This window comes from Agelaius phoeniceus, chromosome 8 (genome assembly GCF_051311805.1).
Source record: "Agelaius phoeniceus isolate bAgePho1 chromosome 8, bAgePho1.hap1, whole genome shotgun sequence".
Taxonomy (NCBI): domain Eukaryota; kingdom Metazoa; phylum Chordata; class Aves; order Passeriformes; family Icteridae; genus Agelaius; species Agelaius phoeniceus.
This window is the reverse complement of record NC_135272.1, coordinates 11,308,530-11,329,074: the sequence shown is the minus strand read 5'-3', so window position 1 is coordinate 11,329,074 and position 20,545 is coordinate 11,308,530. Positions and strand designations below refer to the sequence as shown.

Genomic DNA, 20,545 nt, shown 5'->3' with positions numbered 1-20,545 from the left:
CTCCTCTCACCACAGCCTCCCAGCAATATCCATAATCTATTGCCCAAAGGCACCGAGTTTGGCCCAAATTGCCAATTCCCATTAGGAATGAGGCACTCCAAGGCTTGGCAGCTGGCACAGCCCTGTCTCAGCAAAAAGCACTTCCCATTGGGAAGCACAGGGAGAGGCACACAAGGCCTTGGTCACCCACCCCCAAACCATGGGGCTGCACCCCCTCTTTAACTCAGAGAAACAGACAGAGTTGGTTCCTTAAATTTGGCTGCTAAATTGCTGTATTTTGGGAGAGAAATGCTTCCACCTTTTTGGGGGATGTGTGTGAGTTAAAGGAAGAGCAGCAGCAGCATGCCCTGGGAGGGACTGCCAGGCTGTGTGGGAATCTCAGGTGGAAGCAGCCAGGTCCTCCCATCCCTGCCCAGCAATTAAGGCACTCAGTGGAGGTGATTAAAAGGACGAGGTTAATAACTGGAGGTCAGCATTTGATTACCTTGCAGTGCTTTCCCCTGCACAGAGCAGTGCTGATGGCAGCAGGGCTGGCTGGAGAGCTGGGATCTGGCCTCAGGGTGGGAACAGCCAGCCTGAACCAGGAATTCAGCACCAAATCCATTAGGTTTTAACAACTGCTGTGTTTGGGGTTGTCCCTTCCTAGGCTCTGTGTTTATATGAGATTCTCTGCAGTATGAAAGCCAGAAAATGGCCTTTAAATAACAAGCTGAGCTCTTCACTTGCTTGACTGCAGACACTCTGGTTCCCTCCAGACACGTTTGTTTAGCAGCTCTGCCAGGGTAAAGGAGGCCAGGGAAGGGCCAGGATGTTTGACCCCCAGCCCAGATGGGGATGGGGGGTCAAACCCCAGAGCAGGATGGGGTTACCTGCACAGCTCTCCCAGGGCAGAGAGAGCTCACAGCCCGCAGGCTGGGGCTGGTCCTACCTCCTTCTGCCACCCTGAGACAGCCAGGGATGGGCTGCACCTGAGCAAACAGCCCACAGCTCCCCCTTTGTAACCTACACCCTTTTCCCACAGCACTGGCTGAGCCTCCATTCCTGTGTGCCATGAGGTGGTGGTCCAAGGGCACCTCTGCCTCAGGCTGGGCCCAAACAGCAAGGACAGCTTTGCCATGGAGAGAGGCTGTGAGCCTAACTCTGCATTCTTGCTCCAGCCTGCCTCAGTTTACCCCTTGTGGCTCCCAGCTAACACTGGGCCAGCCTGGCACAGGAGAACGTGGATGCACAGGAATGAAAACATCCCAGGGGAGGAGGGAGGGCTGGGAGAGTTCCAGGTAACGGGCTGGAGCTGGCAGGAACTCTCCTGCTTTGCATGCAAACAGCACACTGGTGCAGATGTTGCTTTTAATCCATCCCCGTGGTCTCTGGGTCTGGGCTGCAGGATGGGCAGGAGGGGGGAATCAGGGAATCAGGGTTTGGCTTGGCAGGAAGCTGCAGGCTGAGCATTTTGCCCAGGGCTCCTGTGGCTCTGTTAGCCACACCAGGCAGCTGCCAGCAGATCTGCTCTGTGCTTGACAGCGTTGCTGGGGGAGGCAGGAGATGCCAAGCTGCCCTCTCTGCCCCAGCACAGCTCTGGCTCCTTCCTCATAACTCAGTCACCACAGGTACCAGAGATGCTCCTGGGCACACTTGGGACCACCTCTCACTCTCCCAGCAACCCAGCAGATGGTGGGATGTGATCCCTGGGAAGTTGGCACCCCTAAGCTGGGCAGCACCGTGGCCTAGAGCTGCTCTGCCAGCACCAGCCCATGGAAACTTGTCCTCATTCTCTCCACACTCCAGGCTTGGGCATTGGTGGGGTTGCCACCAGCCCCCTCTGTTTCCCCTGGCTCTCCCAGGCCCAGTGACATCTGCATGGCCAAGAGGCAAACCAAAACCTTGCTGGTGCTTTTTTAGCCTCATCTTTTCGTTTTTCCTCCCCCTTCTCCTGACAAGCTCAGAAGTGCAGTCAAGGTGGCAAATTAGCACCAGAGCCTCATTAATTGGCAGGCAGGAGCCTTCTCCTGCTGTTTGGGCTGTCATCAGCTGTTTCAGCACATTTTCAGCTTCTTTCTCTCAGTCTCTTTCCCCCCTTTGCCAATGCTGGGCTGTTTTTCCTCTCTGCCATCTCTTTCAAAGCCACCAAGGGTTCTCATCCCCCCATGCCATGCTCCCTGGTGTTTTCTCTCCAGACAGGATTTACAGGGTCTGTGGTAAATGGTTAAGGAGAAGGAGGGGAAAATTCACAACCTCCTGAAATGGTGGTGACCTCAGCTTCTTCCTCCCTCTTCCTCCTCCTCAGCCTCCTGCCACAGTCTCTGAAGGAGGCAGCAGAATCAGCACAGAACAGGCAAGAGGGAGGCTTCTGCAAGCCCAGGCATGCAGGAGATGTCCCAGCCACCCTCCTGTGTCCCCACTAGGAGCTCAGTGAGAACCTGGGATGACTCCAGCTGGTGGGGACCTCAGGAAGCCCCAGTTCCTCAGCTCCCTTCTTCCCTCCCCACCAGCTCCTCCTTAAGCAAAGATCAGAAAGCAGAACCTCACCCACCCAGCTCCACTGCCTCCTTGAGTGCCCTCAGCCACTCCCAGCTCTTGAGGAGAACCTGGAGACCTTTTTAGACACCATCAAATGAAGTCTTTTCACTGCACCCCATTCTGTGAGCAGAAAAAATTTGCAAGGACCAGGGATGATGGCAAATTGCTTTCTCCTCCCTGAGCTCTTGGCTGGGAGCTGCCAGCAGCAACATCCCTGGACACTAAACACAGGTGCCCTGCCCTGGGGTGTCACCACAGGCAGTGTAAATCAGCCCTGCTGGAGCCAGGACAGAGCTGAGCCACAGGCAGGAGCCTGGCTGGAGGATCCACCTCACCCCCTGGACCCTGGCCCCTGCCTGGGACAGAGCTCCCCTGGCACCCTCAGAGCTTCCACAGGACCTCTGGGCTGTGCTCCCGGACCAAGGCTTGAGATGGGCAAAATTTGGTGGACAATGGGATGTAATTTGGAGGGATTTTCTTGTAGAGTGGAATAAAATCCCCAAATAATCTGCAAGCCAGACCTTTTGCTCCTACTGCATATGCCAGGAGTGGAGACTGACTGGATGGGAAGAAAGAAGGAGAAAAATCAGTCAAACTATTTTTAAAAGTGCTCTCCCAGCCTACAGGCATCCTCTTCTCTGTACACAAACCCTCTTGGGATACACAAACCCTCCCAGACCATCTGCCTCGAAAATCAGCAGTGGCTGCTACATCAGTTACCACCTTCCAGCTTTTTCCTTGAAGTGATTCCCTGCAATGGCTCCTCACCTTCCCTTGCCCCTGGTGGTATTGATCCACTCAGGAAGATGGGATTTGAAGGAAATAAAGGGTCTCAAGGGCCTATTTCTCCACCTGTAGCCCATTTGATCGCTGGGAGAGCCCACGCCACCAGGATTTATCTCCCACCCTGTTTTCCCAAGCTACTTTCTATGGCTGTTTCACCAACATAACAGTAAAAAAATGTGGCACATAAACCACCCCAAACAGTGTCCAGGGATGTGATGTGAGATAAATCCCAGGAGGCTGCTGGGAGGAGAGGGTTGTTTGGATCAGGCCTGCTCCATTCAAGTCATCCCCTCACTGGCCATAGATCAGGGGGCTCTCCCAAAGCCCTCAAAACTGCTGGAAAGAGATTCCTTCTCTCCTGAGACTTGGCAGTGGTGTTGGGAGCAACACTCTCAGAAAGGCTCCTGGGGAAACAGAATCAGTGATTACCCAAATTAGTTTCTAATAGCTTTTATCTCCTAATTTCTACTTTGTCAAGTGCTAAAATCCATTAATAATCAAGAGACCATGTGGAAAAACATTTAATATCCCAGCTGCCAAGAGCTCCCACCCTGTCACACTCCAACACAGCTACAGAAGAGGAGGAAAAAAAATAAAGTATGATTTTTTTTAATCTTAAATCCAACTCTCCAGTTAAACTGTCTCCTGCTTTTGCTGATCAGCAGGATAGTGGGACAAATCCATGTATGGAGCAGTAGATCCTGCACCTCCCTCTTGCTCCTCTCCTGCCCTTGCTGGGCAAAGGGTGCCTCATCCCAGTGTTGGTTCCTTCCTAGAAGGACCCAAAGGTTGGTGGCCATGGTTTGTAACACCCTTGATTGATCCTGTACCTGGTGCTTCCCATCCCAATGAAGGCAGGATGCTGCCTTCCCTGGGATAACCATGTCCACACAGTCCTCCATGGGCTGAGGCTGGGGTGGATCATTTCCATCATTTCCACCTCAGGGCTGGTCCCTTCCACCCTTGGCCTGAGTGGCTGCAGCCCTTCATCCCACCCTCACCCCCTTCAAGTCTCTCAGCTTTATTCATTCCTTACCTTGGCCTTGCAGAGCTGACCTCAGCCCTCCAGCCACAGCCCTCCCTGCTCAGGGGGAATCCACCCCACAGCCCTCCCTGCTCAGGTGGAATGCACCCCACAGCTCTCCCTGCTCAGGTGGAATGCACCCCACAGCTCTCCCTGCTCAGGGGGAATCCACCCCACAGCCCTCGCTGCTCAGGTGGAATCCACTTCCCTGCTCAGGTGGAATCCACCCCACAGCCCTCCCTGCTCAGGTGGAATCCACCCCACAGCCCTCCCTGCTCAGGTGGAATCCACTTCCCTGCTCAGGTGGAATCCACCCCCACCTTGCTTCAATTTGCACCACCCCCCCTCTCCTAATCATCTGTTTGAACAGTTTAATGGGCTTCTAATAAAATATTGTATTTCTGAAGCTCCCTGTGATGGAATAATTCCCCCCAGCACGCCCAGAGGGATGCACACAACCCCTGCACAGCATTGCCCATGGCTTTTTGTGGCTGGGCTGCTTCCCCAGCAGCAGCAGCAGCCTGGAAAGAGGAGGGAACACAGCCCTGCATCCATCCCAGAGGTTGTTGCCTTAGCACAACAGAGATGGGCACAGGGATCCAGGGGGCACAGCCAGAGGTGAGCTTTGGGCAGAGGTGCCAGAGGGTTCCAGGCACCCCGGGGACAAAAACTGGGAGCAAGGAAGGAATTGGGATGTGGCTGCATGAATAGATGGCTGTGGGAGCTGCTGGGAGCAGGGAGCACAGGGAGGCATGGGAAGGCTGAGCAGGGTCAGTGCCTGCAGCACCCCACATCCCAACAGTGGGTGCTGTTGGGGGGCACAGCCCCAGAGCCAGGCTGGGTGTGCACAGCCTGGTGTAAAGAACAGAGCTGTCCAACATTCCCTCACCACAGTGTGGCCTCCCCACATGGCTCCTTCCTCTCTTGCCAAGAGGATGGTGACCTGGAGAAGGAGATTGAGGTGCTTTTCTTAGCAGCTTAACCATTGCTCAGAGGCAGAATCAAGAGTGATTGGCCCAGTACAGCAAAGCCAGTATCCCCACAGAACCAGGAAATCCTCATTTCCACCTGAATGGCCTGCCCAAGGCCTGATGGGCACTTGCAGACCCTGTCCTGAGCTCAAAAACCACCTCAAAGAGCCCAGGCTCAGGTGCTGGCCTCACAGAGGTGAGCAGGGGGAGCCCTGCCAGCCAGGATCTGCACTTTGTGAGGACATCAGTCCCTCAGTGACCCTCCTGGTGAAGGCTGGGACAGCACTGCCACCATGCACACTCATCCCCTGCTTCCTTCCCCAGCTCTCAGCAAGGCTCAGTGTCTGGTTATGGATTTGTTTTGTGTTTTGCTGTTGGCTCACACATCATTAAAGAGCTGCTGTGATGTTGGCACTCCTGAGCCACCCATTGACAGCTGCTCTGTGGTCACATCCATACACTCAATCAGACTCAAAGGACATGGACTCCACCATGGAAACCCCTCCAGGGCATCCCTAGGGATGTGCAGCCTCACCCAGGAGCAAACCCTGTGCAGGTTTTTACAAAGTGGTGGAATCCAAATCATCTAATCAGGGGGTGATGGGATGCTGGGATGGGATCCCAATGTTTTCCAGGGTTTTGCCCCTAACCAAGAGAGATTTAGTTGCTGGGGGTGGGGTGTAGTAAGGTCACAAACTGAAATATATCCAGACACATACAGTACATAAAACTACAGTCTGTTTCCCCTCTAATTGGTAATAAATGTAAATGTTTAGTTATGCCTGGCTTGGGAGCTATGAAAAGCACATCTGGCTGGCTGGTTTTCCTGCCTGCCATCTGTAGCTGAAAGGAAAAGCAAGAGGTGCATGTGTGAGCACCTGAGGAAGGCAGCAGTGCTAGAGAGGGAGCAGGAGAGAGGAGGAGGAGGAGGAGGATTGCTGGAGCAGGCTGGTGTCAGAGGGTGGTTTCTGGCCAGAGACTTTCCCTGCTCATGGGGACCTCCAGGTTTTGCATCTCTGCTCGGTTCTTGCTCCTCTCCCAGGTAAGAACCCACAAAGGAATGGCCCATGCCTTCCAGAGCTGCTGACACAGAATTCCCTGGCACTGATGGGGGAAACAAAGCCAGAAAGCCCCAGGAGGCCTCCTCCTGGCCATTAATTACCATTAACCAGAAGCTCTGATCTGGTCAAACCTTGAGCAGTGCTTTGTGCATCCCTTCAAACAACACAAAGCCCTTGCAGCTGAAACAGCCAGGCCAAGCTGGCGAGGAAGGGATGCTCTGGCCCCCCTGTCCCTGTCCCAGAGCCATCCTTAGGTCCACAGAACCTGACCTGCAGCACCATCCCCACCAGTTAAAGACTGGGAGGAAAGCACTGATCCAAAGAAGAAAATGCAGAGCTTTAAAAACTTTCTCAGTGCCAAGTCCCCAGGGCTGGGGAAGTTTGGAGAGCTGAAAAAGCTAATGAGCACAGAAAAACAGGTCTGGTGCAGAATTAAGCACAGGAGGAAGCACAGATTCCCCCCTTTCACTGCACCTGCTTTCCTGCCCTCTCTCAGAAGCTGCTCCAGCCTCACAGCAACGCCACCATCCCCATTCCCTGCTGGACTCACACCTGCCCCATCCCAGCTGGAGTGCTGGCACCCAGAGCCTTCCTCCTCCTCCTCCTCCTCCTCCTCTGCCCGCCTGGTTCACTCTTATTGTGGCAGCACCGCCTCTTACTTTGAAGCAGCTTTTCTTGGAGAAGCAGCCTCGCTTCCCCGGCCGTCCCCAAAGAGCCCGCGAGTACTCGCTCCCTCTCGTCCCTCCTCCTGCCTTGATCAAGGCTGAAGGCTGGAATCCAAGTGCATTGATCAAAGCAGCTTCTTCGGGCGAGATTCTCTGGCAAGGAAAAGCAACAGTTGTTGAGGAGCTGCTCCAAGGGCCGGCGGCTCCTTGCCAGGAGGAGGAAGGAGGTGGCGGCGGGCAGGAGGGGAGGAGGATTCACACAGCCAGGGCAGGGTGGCAAAGGGCTCTCACTGCCCGGTGAGGCTGGAGGCTGTCACAGCACAGAGGGGGGCTGCCTGCTCCCAAGGTATTTGGGGCTGAGCAGCAGCCAGATTTCCTGATTCTGAGCTCTCCTGGAGAAAGATGAAGCTTCGCATATGGCTGGGCCAGAGGTGAATAACGCCTGGGCACAGTGGGCAGTGTCCAAGGTCTCTTGCCTCTAGACAAAAGCCCCCCATTCCTGGGGGCCAGCCCTAAAGCAGCTTGGACTGCACAGAGTGCCTTGGAGAGCAGAGGGCTGGCAGGCCCTGACAGCAGCCCCTGGTTCCGTGCCGAGCCCTGGGGCCGCGTGCCAGGTGCTGGTGCCAAGGTGAAAGCGGAGAGATCAGGCAGCCAGATGGCATCCTCCCACCAAAACAACCATGGACACAAAGCATCCTCCCACCAAAACAACCATGGATGTCCTCCCACCAAAACAACCATGGACACAAAGCATCCTCCCACCAAAACAACCACAAATACCCTCCCACCAAAACAACCACAAATATCCTCCACCAAAACAACCACAAATATCCTCCCACCAAAACAACCATGGATGTCCTCCCACCAAAACAACCACAAATATCCTCCACCAAAACAACCCCAAATATCCTCCCACCAAAACAACCCCAAATATCCTCCCACCAAAACAACCATGGACACAAAGCATCCTCCCACCAAAACAACCACAAATACCCTCCCACCAAAACAACCACAAATACCCTCCCACCAAAACAACCACAGATATCCTCCCACCAAAACAACTCCAAATATCCTCCACCAAAACAACCACAAAGCATCCTCCCACCAAAACAACCATGGACACAAAGCATCCTCCCACAGAAACGACCATGGGACACCAAACAGCTCATCTGCCATCGAGGGCTGGAGCTGGCCCCAAGGCGGCTCCAAGAGGGTGTCCCAGGAGGGGATGGGCAGCAGGAGAAGGGGCAAAGACCGGTGTAACTCAACCAAATCCATCTGCACCCACACACACCCTTCAAAACACTGGGACAGGCCCTCCTGAGAGGTCACACTGGCCCCCAGTCACTGGGGACACCCACTGCCAAGCTGGCAGGCAGCTGGGGCCACACTACCTCATTCCCTGGTGGAGTCAATCCCCACTAGCTCCAGCTCTCAGAGGTCTCCAAGATCAGGCCATCAGCAGGTGCAACTCCAAGAGATTTACACCATCCATCTGTGGGGAAGGGTCAGATGTGGCTGGTGCAGGAGGAAAGGCCAGCAGTGACATTGGCATGCTGCTCCTGGCAGCCTCCAAGCTGCTGCAGCAGCTGCCTTTGAGCACTTTTCATCTAATTCAATGAAAATGAGATGTTCAAGTGAATGAAGATAATTTAATAATGAATAGCTCCAACTTATTGGAGAAGCTCTCCATCCCTGCCTGACAGTTGCTGCCTCTAAGTGCAGTTTAATAAGGGAATCACCATCACTCAGCCCTGTGGTAGCAAATCAACATTTTGTTACTCAGGGAGAAGGCTCTGCGCTTTCCTAAAGGGTGAAGCTATTTCTCAGGGAGCCAAAAGTCTGTTGGGCTTTAAAAGGAAAAATGAGAAAAAAGAAAAAGCAAAAAAAAAGAAAAAAAAAAAAAAAAAAGGCAGAGGAAAATAATGAACCAGCAAAGCAGCCCATCTTCAGAGGCAAAATGTAATTAAAAATAAAAGCCAGCTTGAAGAAGGCTGTAAGTCATCACAAGCAGCAGCCAACACTGCAAGTGAAAGCGATGCTGGCAGAGCCTGTGAGCAGGGACACAGGGGGTCCTGAGGCTGCACTGAGCCACAGCAGCATCTCAGGAAGACATTTTAATCCATTGGGGTGCTGCTGTTTCCAGCCAGGAGCAAGATGCCTCTGCTCCTTGCCATCCTCCCTGGCTGCCTCTGTGGCTGGGACAGGGCAGCATCATCCAGCTGTTGGGTGCCAGCTCTGGGGTTATGCTCTCAGTCATCCCCACCCAAAATCCCTCTGTCTGTACAGCAAAACCAGAAAACACCCACAGAACGTCTCAGGTGGAGATGGATTGTGCTGGGAAGCATCCTGCGATGATAACAGGACTACACACGGGTCTGACCAGCCGGGCAGGCGGCTTTGGGTCCTCATCCTGCTGCCCAACAGCAGGCAGCCCTCATCCACGCTGGGGAAATCCCACAGCGAGTTATTTCCTCAAGGCACAGCTCTGCCTCTCCCGGCATCGATCGGGCTGCATCCCACCCGGCGCTGCTGCTCCCGCCTGCCGGGCAGAGCCGCGGGATGCCGGCCCCGCGGGCTCCTGCTGACACCTGCCAGCGCTGAGTGCTTAATTATTAATTGCATTTCCAGTAGCAATTGTTGCTCGTGCCGATGGAGCTGGAGCAGACATCACAAGCAATTAGCAGGGCCTGGGCTGGCGCTGGGCCGGACCTGCTTAGTGCTCCGCTCACGTCCTGCGGCGCCAGGAACCAGGAGCCAGGGACCAGGAACGCTCCCCATCCCTGCTCTGTGCAGCTGCCACAGCCCTGACTGGGCATGGTGGGCACGGGCAGCTGTGCTGCCACCAGCAGCCCTGCCATGGTGCTGGCATTGTGCCCTCCTGCAGCCCTGTGGAGCAGGATCTCGGGGTCTCTGCTGCTCACAGTGACCCCAAGATGTGTCACAAAGTCTCTTTTCCCAGCCCAGTGCTTGAAGAAGGAGTCAGGGCTCTTCATTTCTCAGTCCCAAGGTTGTTTATTGTTCCTTATCTATAAAATCTTTTCTCCTGCCCAGCCAAGGTCAGCTCAGCAAGACTGAGCACACTGCCTGTCCTCAGGACAGTGTTATCTTTTTATACTAAAACCCACGTGTACAATATTTACAATTACTTTCCAATACCTATCACCTATGTTAGACAGTGAGCTTCTATTCTAAACCAATCTAAAAGTGTCAACATCACCCAGAAGATGGAGGCCAAAAAGAAGGAGAAAGACAGAACACGCCCAGATTCCTCCATCTTGCCCCCTGATCCCCCATTCTAAAAACCCCAAAAATCTATTTTTTCACCCTGTGGTAAATTCACTATCATTCTACTTAAACTCTCTTGATTTGTAATTCTTCATTTAAGGTTGGTAATTGTTTTTTCCAAGGGCTAAATCAAAGGCACAGGGGTCTTGGGCTCTGTGCCAAGGTCTCTGAGCCTCCTGGACAGGAGCTCGAGCCTTCCAGGGCAGCCAGAGGAATTTCCTGGGTTCTGACAGCAGGACACACGGGACATTGGCTGCTGTGCCATCCCTTGGAGGCTCCAGGTCTTCCAGGCAAGCAAAGCCATGAGCAGGAGAGGTGGGAGCTATGCTCCAAGCCCATTCCTGAGCAGAGCTATCTCAGGGCCAACCTCATCTCTGCCACAGCTCAGGTGTTCAATCAAATTAATTTCTATCATAACCAAAGTGACTGGTCAGTGGAGTCCAAGGAGGCTTTTCCTGCTCATTGAAACCGTTCCATAGCTCAATTTTGGGAGCTTATTTTCCACTTCATTGAGTGCCATGTTACTGCAAATGAATATATTCCTTGGTTGGTGTGATGGAAAATACAGCTGTAAATGCTTTCTGCTTCATTTGGGTAAAGAGCTCCAGATAGGACTAAGTATAAAGAGAATTTAAATGCTTGACTTCATTAAAAAAGTTGTTTCCCATTCTCTTTCTTCCTGAAAATACAAGGCTGCTAGTGGAGAGAGCAAAAGAAGGCTTTAAATTTACATCAGTGTCATGCAAACCCAGATCACTCCCCACCCGTGACTGATGGCACAGGTCTGCCAGGAGCTTCAGTTCCTGAGGTTCAGAGGAGTGGGAGGATGAAGGCAGAGGATGGGATGCCCAGTGCTGCAGGCCAGGGCCATGCCATGCCCAGCTGTTTACCTCTATGCTACCCCTGGGATTCCTCCCAGGCAGCTGTAGAGAGCCACTGAGCCTCCTCTTCTCCAGGATAACCACACCCAGCTCCCTCAGCCACAAGGATTGTGCTCCAAGCCCTTGTCCAGCTCTGTTGCCCTCCTCTGAACACGTTCCAGCACCTCAAAATCTTTATTGTAGCAAGGGACCCAAAACAGAACACAGGATTTGAGGTGCCCCAGCAGTGCCAAGTGCAGGAATGAAGTGCTACCTCTTCCCACAGCCACAAGCCCTCCTGGCTTGGCCTTCCTGGACCCCTGTCCAAGCCAGCCAGCAGCCCAGCAGGCTCCCTGCTATCTCCCCAGGCCAAAGGAGGGAGGGGATCCTCCTGCTCCAGCTGGGACTGGCAAAGTCACCAAGAGCAATCCCTTGTCATGCAAAATCTGAACTGATTTCTCCCCTGGGAGGGCCACCACAGCCCAGGGAGACACCTCAACAGGTCTTGGGAATCTTGAGCCTTCCAGATCCCACTGAGCCACAATGTCAGGTTGTGCTCTGCTTGACACCAGGAAAGTGGGGGGAGACTTTCATCTCTGCTAAATCCAATTTTAACCCAGGAGGAAATACACTCTGTGTTCCCAGGAGTTACCCAGAACCAGGTAAACCAGCAGGGCTGTGGCAGAGCAGGAGGGATGAGGGATAGGCAGCAGGATTACAGCTGACTGCAGGATAACAAAATAACCACCTACTGCATGTTTGCTAAATTTCAAACTGCAACTTCCTACCCCCCAAATATTTATGTGGAATTGGTGGGAGTGAGTTCCGTGTAAGAGTCATAGAAATAACTGAAGTTAATCCAACTTTCCATTTGAGTGGAGAAGGCAGGAGCAAAGTTCCATCTGTGGCTCTCTAACAAGCCACTTCTCACAGACTGGTCAAACCAAAGGGACCCAACACCACCATGGACAGTAAGAAGGAGCCACAACAGCCTCATGTCAAAGACTGCCCTTCCATTTCTCCTCCTCTGGTCATGAAGTTCATCACTCTGTTTTCCAGCAGAATTTCAGGCAGTTTTTGAAGGTTTTAAATGGCACCATTTCAATCTCCAAGGCATGGGGACAAGCCTGATATGCAAAGACAGGACAGGGAACCTCCCACCCATCATCCAAGCCCAGAGAGCTGCTGTCTCAGTCACCCCAAGACATTTGCTTTGAATCCCACGTGGCCTGGAGGATCCCTGACCAGCCTGGCACCCTCACATTATCCAGCTGGACCCCACCACCCACTATGCCACAACCTTCCCTTCATCTTCAATAGCTGGCAGCAGCTGTGAACAATTACCACCCAAAATCTGGATGAAGTATAAGGTGATATAATTATCACCTTAATGGCATTTCAAGACTATCACCGTGGGCTGGAAGTAAAACTTCAGCTGAGTGAGTTTAATAAGCATATCTAATGTAATATTTGCAGGGAAGGGCAGGCTGGCTTTAGGGAGGATTACGGTAGCTTTGTGTAGCTTTACATGGGATATTTAACATGCAACAGATAAAGCAGGATGAGCCCATGATAGCTGCAAACCCTGAGTGTGGCAGCAGCCCTAATGCTGCCTCCCATCTCCTGGTAAGTAGGAGATTACATGCTCAGAGGCTGGGTGGCACTGGACCCTTGCTCTGGCTGCCTCCAGGATGGTGGAGCAGCCAGCAGGGTCCCCATCTGTTGGGAGGGATGAAAGTTTGACAGGAAAGTCTCACAGATATGTGTGCTTGGCAGAAAGATTTTTGAATGTAGAGTCTGATGAAGGAATAGAGATGGAAGCAAGTTTTGATATAGAAGAAAGGAATTGCTGAGCCAGTCTTACTGGATAACCAAGGAGGCAAAGGGTGTGTTAGTTAGAAGGGGTTTTTATGACTTAGAGCAAAGGACAAACCCACCCCAGACAAGAAGATGTTTTTACCAAGCAGGAAGATAGCACAGGCAAACAAGCCTGCCAATGTAGCAAGTGGAAAAAAGGTCTCAGAATTTTCCCCTGCAAGAAAACTGAAAAACAACTTCCAGCTTAAACTGTAATGTACTGACTTTTAGTGATTGGAGAACAGTGACATGAATATGGTAATTATAGCAGTTATGATAGGCTATAGATACAAGTTAAGGTATAGATTGGTTCTACTGTATTAAGATGCTCAGCAAAGAAAAGTATAGAATGCATTGTAACCAAAAGAAAAGTCTATAATGCAATGTAACCTAAACCAAAGGGTCTCCAGGGCTGCCTGCAGCTGGAGCTGACAGCTGTGGGCACAGCTCTGTCACCCACCACCCTGCACTGCTGTAACACCTTGGATGGAATAAACTGCAGTTTGGAGAGCTGCCTGGAGTCCCACATCCCTCATTCAGGCTCTCACACCCATCCTCTTGGTCATGGCCAGACAGTGTCATCTCCCAGGCAGACAGCTGAAACCTGCTGAAGACATTGCATCGTTCTCCAGCAGTCCACAGCAGGCTCCAGATCTGCAGATCCAGCCTCTCAAAGGTGCTCCCTCATCTTTGCCCATCTCTGGATGGGAACAGATCCCAGAGGGACCTGGGACTGGCTTAACTGGGCTCACAGGAGCCCAGCTCTGGGTGCATGCACGTGCCCTCTCCCCTGGGTGCCTTCTCCAGCCCAGGAGCCCTCGCCAGCTCTGACTCCATGGCTTGCACCCCCAGAAGCAGCCAGGCACCTCAAGTCCTGTGCTTCCCTCCCGTGTGAATCAGGGAGGGAGCAGTGGGCAAGGAGTGACCAGGGGTTCTCAGCTGGCCCTGCTGACTCACACACCCACAGGCATGGAATTCTCAGGGAAGGTAGGCACCTGCACAGAGCTCCAGGGATCTGCTGCACATGTCCAAGCCCTGAAACACGCAGGGCGCCAGGAAGTGATGGTTTATTCAGGTTTAGAGACCTTCCTAAGCCTAACTCTCTGTTAAGAGATCCAAAATTACTCTTCATGAAGGATTAAAAAACAGAAAAGAGCTTTGCAAGTCTCAAATTCCAGAGTGGTTATCCAAAGCAGAAGGTGCCTTTCAGCACCTGAGAGCCCAGACTGCCCTGGGGCCAGCCAGCCTTAGGTAATATCCTACATAAAGCTCCTGCCTCCACCTGCTGCCCCTTGGAAATGCTGCCATGCTGCCTTGAGATGCATCAGGTTTTGCTCAGCTTTGAACCACCAGGTCACCTTGTTGTTAATTAATGCTCCGCTGAAATTATGTTTGGGGGCTACTAAGGTTTATTGGGTAGAAAATTATTTCAAATACAGAGAGCAGGCAGTAAAGACTGGAAATATGTTTTCAAGTATAAAGCTAATTGCTACAGGGAATCCCCCTGGGATCCATTTGGAGCCCTTGCTTTTTTATTTCCTTCCTCTGTTAACGACCTGGCCAAGGTTTGTAGAACAGCAAATGCACAAGTGGCTGCTGGAGGAATGGTGCCCTGCACATGGCACCTGGCACAGGGGCATCCACAAGCCCTCAGTGGTCCTCAGCCACGTGCCCTGCCACAGCAGGGCTGTCACTTTAGTTTTTTAAGATTTTCTAAGCCTTCTGATGTTGACATTCTTGTAGTGAACTTTCTCACACACTTTGTGTAAATAACTCATTGGTTTGCATTCCTTTGCGGAAGAAGAAAAAGTTAATAAACTGTTAGTTTGTCCAGTGTCATTGGAGAGGTGGCACTGTCACCCTCCAATCCATTGTCACTCTTAGAAAACTATGAATGTTAGAGTCAGAAAATAAACTTCCCTTTTTTCTTCACCTTAAGAACAGCGGTGTGTGCTTGTGCTCTTTCGTGTCCTATGGTGACACAGGGCAGCCTGGCAACCAGAGAATCAAGGAATTGTTCATGTTGGGAAGGACCTTTAAGCACTGCCAAACCCACCAAGTGCCCATCCACCCGTTTTTTGAGCACTTCCAAGAAAGATGATTCACCCCATGGCTGCTCCAGTGAAAAAATTCCTTTCCAATATCCAATCTAAACCTTCCCTGGAGCAACCTGCAGACATCTCCTTTTGTCCTGTCACTCGTTACCATGGTGGCAATCCACTCTGCTCTCAGCTGTAGGGCTCCTTGTCATCCTGCTGTTCTCTGCATGACTTCCATGAGCCACAGGAGAGGCCTGTCCCTCCCTCTCTCCCTCCTGCTGACATGGGTGTTTCTGGAGAGGAACCCCAAGAAAGGGATCCCAGCAAAGCCTCGTGCAAGTCCCACAGACACACCAGTGTTGGCAGCTGCATCATTGAAATCATTATGAAACAGTGCTGTCCAGAAAGTGAGCCTGGCCTAAAGCCAGACTTGTGACCAAAGAACTTTGCTTCAACATCCCAAAGCATCTGTTTGTCTGAGAAAAGATGTCCTGCCTGATTTCCTGCAGCCTCCAGCCATCCCAGTAGGAAGGAGTGAGTCCTCATTTCCAGGAAGGGGTCCACGCCTCACAGGTGTATGTAAAGTAAAATAAAAATACACCAACTTCCCAGGCCAGGCTCAGCCACCACAGGATCAGGAGGGGCCAAGAGAGTCACCTTGCTGAGCATCTCATGAGGGTGCTGAGAGGCTGGGGCTCCTGGCTCCCAAACCCCAAGGCCAGACCCTGCTGCCTGCCCCAGGCAGGGACACTGCACAACTGGAGGAGCATCTGCACAAGCCTAAGTGCTTGTCTGGACCACAGCCCAAGTGGACTGAGCGGCTTCAGTGGCACACATGGCACTTTTCTTCTTCCTTTTTGTTGGTTTTTGGGATTTTTTGTTGCTGTTTTATTGTTGGGGTTTTTTGTTTGTTTGTGGTTTTGTTTTTTTGGGTTTTTGGTTGGTTTGCTTTGGGTTTGTTTTTTTTTTGTTTTTTGGGGTTTTTTTTGTTGTTGTTGTTTGTTTGTTTGGTTTGGTTTTGTTTTTTCCCTGATGGTGCCTTCTGAGATATATGTAAGTGAGATATATGTAAGTACACAGTGATAACCCAAACACACCCAGAACAGTTTTATTCATAAAACCAACTTGTTCCCCACTCAGTTTGGTGGTGAGAGAACACACTGACCTGCCTTACTTGCTATGTTCAGCCACTACTTTGCTCTACTTAATTTTGCTTCCCAGAGGAAGCATCTCTCCCTCTAACTGCTGCTTACTCCAGCACCTCTGAGGCACACAAGGCTCCAACACAAGCCAAGCATCAGGATCCTGCTCCCAGTCTGGGTTTGGAGGATCTGGAGAGCAGCAGGGCCACCAAGGAATGTGGAGGTCTGCTAACCCATCACCTGGAGACCTTGATGGTCCAAGCCTGTCACAGCCACAAGCCAGGCAGGGCAGGCTGGGATCTCTCAGAAACTGGGATTTGCTGGTGCCCCCCAGGGAAGCAGCTGCCCTGGGAGCTGACAGCAGTGCTGTGGAGGAGATGCTCCATCTCCTACATCTCCTACTGGCCAGCACAGAGAAATTAAAATAGTGCCGTGCTGCCCAAACCCACACACTCTCTAGAATTTCCCCTTCCAGAAAATGCTAACAGGAAAAACCAAATTCACAGCAAAAAACAACCCCCTTTAAAAAAAAAAAGAAAATAAAAATAAAAAAAAAGCGCCATTTGTGGTGAAGGAGGCTGTGTCCAGCAATCATGGCCAGGCTCTGGCTGTCATTCCTGATGCAATCCTTGCTATAACTGGAATACAAAACCAAATTATTTCAATGCCACTGCATTTTATTTCACTTCCTGCTCCCATGGCTGTCTCTCCTGCCTGGACCAAAGGCTTGTGAGTTGGGAACTGGCTCTCCCTGAGAGAATCTCCTATTGCTGCTGTTGGCCTCCACTCGGGTTGGGCGTTGGACTCAATGATCCTTATGGGTCCCTTCCGACTCAGGATGCTCTGGATTCTGGATTCTCTCAGGATTCTGTGGCAGGGACGCTTTTGTCATTAGCAGGCAAGTGAGGCACAACACACACTTGCAGGCCAAACACGGCTCCGAGACACCTCCCTCTGCTGCAGCCCGTGTGCCCGGTCGGCATCACCTCACCGTGCAATCGGCGCGGGGTCAGAAACCCTCCCTTTAGCTGTGCCCTGAGCATGGAGCTGCCGCTTCCAGGCTGCTCAGACAGCTCGGTCTGTGCCTGGGCAGCGGGAGCGCGGCGGCTCCAGTGGCGCTTTGAAATGCAGATCCTGCCCCGCTTTGTGGCGCTGCATTTACAGCGCCCTCGCACCTGGACCGCTGCCTCCCACCAGGGCCCCGTGTGCGATGAGCTCTGCTTCGTGCTCAGGAGCAGCACAAAGCCCGGGAGCCTTTTCTGCCTCCCCGGCTCTCCCGGCCGATGCTCAGGCAGGAGGTGCGGTGGTGCACAGCCCGGGGTCTGCGGAGGGATCAGAGGATGCTGTTCAATTTCAAGTCCTTGCTTCAGAAAGCTCCTCACGTGTCTGTGCTGGTGCCATGGCAGGGAGATCAGGAACGAGAGGAAATTGCTGCCCACGAACCAGCAGCTGGAGATACCAGCCCCGCTCCGGGCACGGGCAATCCTTTCACCTTCACCACATCAGATGGGGAAGGGATTTGGGATCCCCGCGATGCTGATCGCAGCCACCCCACGCAGGTGGCTGCCCCAGCCTGTCTGCCCTGTCCTCAAGCTGCCAAGGGGAATGTGGCTCACAGGCTGCTGGCAGGCTCCCCATCCTTTTCAATTACACACAGTCCAGTTCCCATCGTGAGGAGGGGAGCCAGGAGGAAATGCCACCAAAGTCAGCAGAGTCATGCTGCACAGTCTGGAGTGAGCAGGAGGGGCCAGGCCTGGCCTACACACATCACCCAGGTCCCTGCTATCTGCCCCGTGCCTGCTTAATCCTCATTTAAATTTATGGCATCCGTTCCCAAACTAGCAGAATGCGTTTATAATTAATAAGAGGGACGTGGGGAGATGTGTCCTTTTTTCTTCTTTAAAGCCAAACATCAGACAGTGTTCCAGCCTCTGCTCCCTGTGATAAAATCCTGCTCCAAAACCTGGTCCCCCAGCTACCAGCCTAGAGCCAAACCACGGCGCCTTGACCCCAGCAAACATCACAGCACACAGAGCTGATTTGAACTTTAAAGCCTGAATGGTTCCTGGGCTTGGAGCCCTTGACCCCAGCAAACACCACAGCACACAGGACTGATTTAAACTTCTGCCTTGATGGCTCCTGGGCTCAGAGCCCTCGGCCCAGCTCAGCCCACTCACAGAGGTGGGCACCAGCACTGCACACCCTGGGGTGCAGGCAGCACCCAGGCAGGTCAGTGTGCTCCTCCATCACCAGACTGAGTGGGGAACAAGATGGTTTTATGGATAAAACTGTTCTGGGTGTGTCTAGGTCAGGGACCTGTCGGGGTGACCACTGTGCACTTACATCTCAAAGGGCAACATCAAGGCAAAAAAAAAAAAAAAACCAACAAAAAACCAAAAAAACCCAAACCAAACAAAAAAACCCCAAAACTTTGTCAGCCACCAGCCCAGGTGGTGAATGGATGCTGCAGGGCTGTTCCTGCTGTCCCAATTCCCACAGAGAGGAATGAGCCCCTTTTCACTGCCTGTCCTCACCTTAGGACAGCACAGAAGGGCGGATCAGGATATCCAGCAGCACCCAGGATTTCCATCCCAGCACATCTGCTACACCTGGATTCGTGGCCATGCCCCAAGCTGTCAGACAAGCCCATGGGAAATCCAAAGCCACCACTGTAATGTGGCATGGGGGTCAATCGAGGAAGATAAACAGCTCTGCGAATTCCCTAGGGCCCTGCAACAGCAGAGGAATTATTTCAGGAGACTGTAAGACCTGTGAAGCCTCCAGGCACCAGGAGGAAGCCAGACAAAGCCCTGTGCTCCCTGTGGGCTGAGCAGGGAAATTGCTCCTTGTGCCCAGATGTGGTTCCAGCTGTGGCCACTTCACCACCTCAGAGAGAGACAGGACCACCACCAAACACAAATGAGGCACCGAGGGAGGTGAGGGCTCCTCCCTGGACTCTGCAGGGGACAGCAGACACCCTGAAGGGGGGATTAACACACAGCAAAGGCAGCACAAACCAAGATCAATCCAGTCTCGCTTCAGCACACCAGAAACACAAGGACTCTCCCCTCTGGAAAGGCTCTGAATGAATAATCCTCCCCATGAATATTGAGAGCTATCTTGAAACAGTGGCTGTCTCTGCCCACCCACCAGCCCTTTTGAAGGCCACTCCAGAAGGATATCTTTCAAGCATCAAAAATTGCTTTTAAAATCCCATCTAAATTTATTTATGGCCAGCTTATCACACAGGGCTGCACCTCTCCTGACCAGAGCCCTCACAAAAGCCAATGCATTAACAACTGGCTGTCTTTTAAACCCTACTGGGGTTACACCTAATCCCACTTACTACAGAAAGTCTGGGACTCAGCCAAAGGATTTGCCCTGTCCTGAAGGGGAACCTTTGCTAGGACACCCAGCCCCCTCCTTCCTCTTGGGAGGAGCAGGGAGGGAGAGGGACTGGGCATCTTACAGCCTGGTTTAATGCCAAAAAAAGAGGCATTTGTAGACTTTGTGGCTGAAACACCATCAATTTTTATCTTTCCTGCACCGAGGCTATTTTGGGTTTGTCTGCCACGGAGACCAAGCCAGCAGAACCTGGCCCTTCCTGTGGGCAGAGGCTGCTGCCGAGCAAGGATGAGCAAACCCAGGATGGGAAAAGGTCCCTGCTACCTGCAGGATGGCCTGGCTGCCCTCCCAGCCCATCCCACAGGGGTTAGGGATGTTCTTTAAGCTCCCCCCTGCTTTCTAAGTCATTCCTAACTCCCACTTCATCTCAGCAAGGACCATTAAGCTTCTGAGATCTCTTGGAAACCTAAATAAAAAGTCAGAGCCTATCAAGAGATTTGCAGCCAGTGGTGGAAGGAAATGCTGTCCATCCCCAGGAGAAGAGGCTGAGGGGGTGGAAAAGCAGAGTCCAGCCTGTGGGACCTGCTGGACATACACAGAGTGCCAGGGTGGCTGGGGAGCTGGCCTCCAGGAGGACACCACAGCCAAACAGCACACCTGGACCATCTTTCATAAGGACACAGGAATTCAGAGGGTCCTTCCAGCCCCAGTAAAAGTTTGGGATTTAGATGCTCAGTGATATGGTTGAAACAATTTCCTTGATCTTTTATTACCCTGGTAAATAATTTATTGGGACAGGCATTTTAAAAAATCCCATAAAAGACCTATAAAACATATTTATCACACAAAAAAACCCCTGCTCCTTGGCTCCAACCAACAAGCTGAAAACTTGTTTGTATACTTCACTGCACATAAACTAACCAATGCCTTGTGACAGCTTTAAGCTTTTTAACAGCTCTCTCCCTGCTGCTTTTTATTTCCATTTTTCTC

At 52.2% G+C, this 20,545-nt stretch overlaps 1 protein-coding gene across 1 annotated transcript in view; it reads right to left on the bottom strand.

Annotated features, from left to right (window-relative positions):
* The window catches only part of LOC143694626 (uncharacterized), a 120,182-nt gene that overhangs the window by 1,336 nt on the left and 98,301 nt on the right, over window positions 1-20,545 (bottom strand). The gene's annotated exons all lie outside the window — the stretch shown is intronic.